Raw genomic sequence first — 4,992 nt, 5'->3', positions numbered from 1 at the left:
GGGAAGTCAACAAGTGCTGCTATCTCACAGATGTGATAGAAAAAATGTTTTGTTTGTCATGTTGCATTGAGGACCAATGGCCACGCAGGCCACGTGCTGCAGAGTTGCGGGAGTGAAATCTGTAACATTATGGATCAGTAAATCCCGAGCTCAAATGGACTACTTGCACTGAGCTTCGTGACATAGGCCTACTTCCGACTTGAAATAATGCACGTAATTCTGAGGAACATGACTGACTTGTAGATGCCACGGTAGATGCTAAATATCCACTGGTAAATGCTTTACGTTGAGTACAGCAGATTTGATTAAAATGACATCAGAGTGTTTACTATTGTCATTTTGCATTATTGACATACTAGTTTCCTATTTAAATCCGCCTGTCTTTTGGGGAGCGTTTTGAGATACTCTTAAGTGGCGAATGGCGTCTTCATTGGTTGTGCCTTACGTAGTAAAAATTAATAGGATATAATCATCGTAAACCAGCCAAACACTGTTATCAGCATAGCCACGTCAGTGGTCGAGATCGGTCTCTACCAGGATGAAGGGCATACCTTCAGCTCTCTCTCTGTTTTTTGCTTTGCCTTTTACATTGGATTAATTTCAAGCATTGATTTATTCCAAAGTGTGTGGATAGAGCAACAGAAACACCTAATATACTAATATCAAGTACCTTACAACGAAGAACCACTATTTCTTTTTTAAACATTTTATTTTATTTTATTATTAGTAGCAGTAGCAGTAGTAGTTTTTTTTTTCTTTTCAGAACAGCTTTCTTGGTGATACTGTCATACTGTCCCTCTTTGGAACGCTCTTCAATGAAGACTAAAAACCTTTGAATTCATTTGTATTGATAAAATCTCCGCTGAATTTCTTTAGCAGTGTTGAGGGTATTATGACCCTGTAATATGAGTATGTAATGAGGGGACTGTGCATGCATTATAACTTATTGTTGGTTGTATCCCAAAGACGGGTGTGAAAACCTCACCAAAGCATTCGTTGTGGATAAAGTTGCCTTTATTTCATAATACATCATAACATAAACACAAAGGCCCAATACAATGTGTGTGGTTGAGTGTATTACAACAGGCGCGGTCACAATAGGCTTTAAAGACTGACATTAAAGTCATACATTAGGAACAACTGTGCTCATCGTTGCCATATAGTGCTACCAATTAGATAACTGAGAAAGATCCTGTGATGGCAGCTTGTTTTTACTTGTAGGCCAGGTATATTTTCCAGCCTTTGTTGCCCTCGTTCAGATTTTTGTCGATAACGGTGATACCAGCTTTCTGATACTCATTCCAGGCGTTACAGTTGATCAGCAGAACCATGGCTTGGATCTGCGATTCACATCCTTCTTTCTTGTGCCAGGCGTAGACATCTTTTCCACTGGTTCCTTTATTGAGATTAACACTGAGCTTTTTAAAGCCTTCAGCCTGAAGCTTTGATACCTCCTGGAGGGAGGTGGATATGTTAAGAGCAGTGAGAGCTTTGCTCTTATCGGTTGTGCGCCGATACCAGAGGAAGACGGGGTTTCCACAAGCGCCTCGATTGGTGTGTTCATCCACACGAGTGTAGCCCATCTGAAACAGGAGCTTGTCAGAAGAGAAGTCAACTGATGCTGTGATCTCGCAGATATAGCTCGGCTTCTCTCTCTTCACCCACAGGTAGATGAAGTTTCCTCCTGCATACGGTTCAGATCACAGCCCAGCCTTTCCCAGCCATCTTGCAGAAGAGCAGGCTCTTCTTTGGCGTCTGTGGTTACCTGCAGGTTCACAATAGGAATGTCATATTCAGTGCTCCCGTAGAAGTACCACAGAAAGACGTGATCTCCACGAACTCCTGCGTTCAGATCTCGGTTGACCAGCTCATACCCAGCATCAGCCAGACCAGGTTTCATGTTCTCATTGAATGAAAACTGGATCCTGGTCACAGGTCTGTTGCCACACTCTTTCTTGTACCACAGAAGGACCTGGTTTCCACCAGCACCTTGATTGAGGTCAACATTGATGAGCTGATAGCCTTGAGCTCCGAGTATTTCCTCTTCGTCCTTAGAGGTGGAGACACTGAGCTTTGTTATTTGCTGTCCATTGGCCATTTTGTTTTCTTCTGTATTTTTGGCACTGAAGAAGTAGGTTAAAATTCTGAAAAAGAAACAAACAAAAAGCATATTTAATTATCGCCTTTTTTATATGATTAGGAAATTATATACATTCAAGAAGTCTGAAATGCATACTGTTTCTACATTTTAGTACTAATTTTATGTCTTGGCTCACCAATCTTTTTGGTACGAAATAACGTGTTTTTAGGCCTAATGTTACAAGCGCTTCAATGGCAACATTTACCTTTTTCTTTTTAACATGTACTTTATTTTATTTATTTGTTTAATTAATGCATTTATTTATTTTCTGCTCATAGCTACTTATTATACTTTCCTCCTTATATTTCAAAGTAGGAAAAGACAAAAATGTTAAATGGTTGTTGTCAAATTGTCTAGATTTTCTCCAGATGAATAAATGATCACCCTACCAGAAAATGTCGTGGAAGACAAGGCTGTTTGACTGACGATCACAAAACAGATCTATAAAAAAAAACCTTCACAGGGCTCTCCCTTATATATCACATAATCGAGTGGGATACTCCCCCTAACACACACCTGTAAGATACGTGTGTTTCTGAAGAACATGACTGACTGGTTCAGTCATGAATATATTCTCAAGAAAAAAGTTTTTAAGGTAAATTCCAAGGTGGAGTTCTGAAGAAGAATTGTTGAGAAATGAACTGCCATTGGTAAAACAAATGAATGCTTTTTGTTCACTGATTTCATTTTAATCAAGCCCGCTCCATCCAATGGGAAATCATTTACCAGTGGATAATTAGCGTCTCCCAGAATGTCTAAATGCACACGTGAATAAATAACCAACACGCGCAAATATTCTAGCCATACTAAGTTGCATTGTAACGGCCATAGATCCTGAAATCTTGGTGGAAAAGGATGTTTGCCGTCTCCATAGCAGTGAGTAGACCTTTCAGGAATGTCCGTGTGATCGCAGAGCAAACCACAACACAGAGTGAAAAAGAAAGACCAGATCAGACACAGAAACCTGACATGCCTTAATGCATGTAGTAACATCATTGATGAGTGAAGGCCACTAGAATGGGTTGCGTACCAAGAATATAGTCCTTTGGATGCCAGGGTGTCCATAGGATCCATTGGATCGTTCTTTTTTGGCGTAGAGTGTGTGGTACAGTGCATAAGGCTTGGCTGGAGGGCATTCAGGTGGTACCGGGTCTGTTTGCTGCGCTCTCTGAATTTCTTCCATGATGTCCCTTGCTTATGGGTGCGGTAATGACAGAGGGTGGTTATATGGGCTCATTTAGAGCATGACGACGGGGAGAGAGCATCAACTTTGCTGTTCTTACTGCCGGGGCGGTAGATGACTGTGAATTGGAATCTTGTAAAGAAGAGTGACAAAACATCACATTAGGAGCATGTTATCTCACTTTTCAGACGAATGAGCCTACCCATTTTTTACAGGCCTGTAAAAGCGCTGAGAAATGGCATCCCTTTTTTTTAGCTGTCCAAAATGTTCTCCAAAGTCACTGCAATGGAACTCCTTAAAGAGTGCATCAGCCTCCTCTGCACTGTGCACAACTTTACACCTGTTCTCTCGTTGGGATCCTCTGTTTCGGATGTAAAACTGAAAAAATATATATAATAGTAATATTATGTACACGCCGATGGCCTCGTGGGCAGCGCACCGACATACTGCGCCATTGTGCTTCGGGTGTCACGAGTTTGAGTCCCGGCTCGCGGACCTTTCCCGATCACATCCCCCTCTCTCTCACCCACTTCACTTCCTGTCGACCTATACTGTCCTATCTAAATAAAGGCATAAAAACGCCATAAATAAACCTTAAAAAAAAAAAAAAATTTGTAATATTATAATAGTTGATTCCAAAGTAAATGAGTTCAAAAGGGAAAAAAGGTTGGGAGCCACTACTATATATGTCCTTCGTGGTATTATAAAGAACAATATTTTTAATTTATAGTTGAATTAATATGACTTCTCATTGTACGAACTTTATGCTTGGTTCTGAATGGGGAAACACTTTGATAACCCATATGGGTTAGGCATGGTCAAACACAATCAGTCCCATACAGGCTGCCTACATGGGGCCAAGGTAGTACTCACATAGTTAACACTAGAACCGCCAGAGGTCGCTGTATACCTAAAAGCGCCAGCAGGTAAATTTTACTCACGCCCATGACAACTGTATTTATATGGCTAAAGAGCATATTATTTCACTGTATTATGCCACTGTCTTCACAAAGAAGTGTCTATAGAGTCATGAAATGATTATGTCTAGTCATCAACTATATTTTTATCCTGTTGTTTTATGTTCAAGACTTTTTAATGCAGGCTACACTAATCCATAACGGTCAGCCTAAGATAAAAAAAAAGCCTGCACTGACAACGGAAATTAGAAGGTAGTAGCCTAAATATTTGTGTGGTGTAATATTATAATACCATAATAATATAATAATGACATTAATCAATATATTAAGATAACCCATGCTATTTAAATGACTAAAATAGCCTATAGACAATAATGAGCAATAATAATTCACCACACTGCATAGGATGATGCGATGACAAATTCAAACGCACAGCTTCACCTAAATATTTATTCATTTGTTTAATTATATAATTTATAATTTGAATAAGAGAACAACACCATTAAACTTTGGGTAATCAAAAAAATGGTTTTATTCATAACATATAGCTAGATCGGATTTTTTTTTTTCCTTCGGGAAACGGCAAGACTTAGAATAGCAACACAGTAGTGAACAATAAACGATATGGCAAGACAAAAATTAAATTATTAAACTAAAGTTTGACCAATTAGAGTAACGTTAGGCTAAAACATGTAAATATGATATCTGGATCACTGTCAGATGAGCCGTCAGATGCTGAGCCGACCCAGGAC

General features: G+C 39.4%; 1 pseudogene; it reads right to left on the bottom strand.

Moving 5' to 3' along the window:
- Positions 1-813: 813 nt before the first annotated feature.
- On the bottom strand, positions 814-2,098 carry LOC107691220 (uncharacterized; annotated as a pseudogene).
- Between the last annotated feature and the right edge of the window lie 2,894 nt (positions 2,099-4,992).

This window comes from Sinocyclocheilus anshuiensis, unplaced genomic scaffold (assembly GCF_001515605.1).
Source record: "Sinocyclocheilus anshuiensis isolate Anshui unplaced genomic scaffold, SAMN03320099.WGS_v1.1 scaffold202, whole genome shotgun sequence".
NCBI classification, from domain to species: domain Eukaryota; kingdom Metazoa; phylum Chordata; class Actinopteri; order Cypriniformes; family Cyprinidae; genus Sinocyclocheilus; species Sinocyclocheilus anshuiensis.
This window is presented reverse-complemented; position numbering and strand designations above follow the sequence as displayed.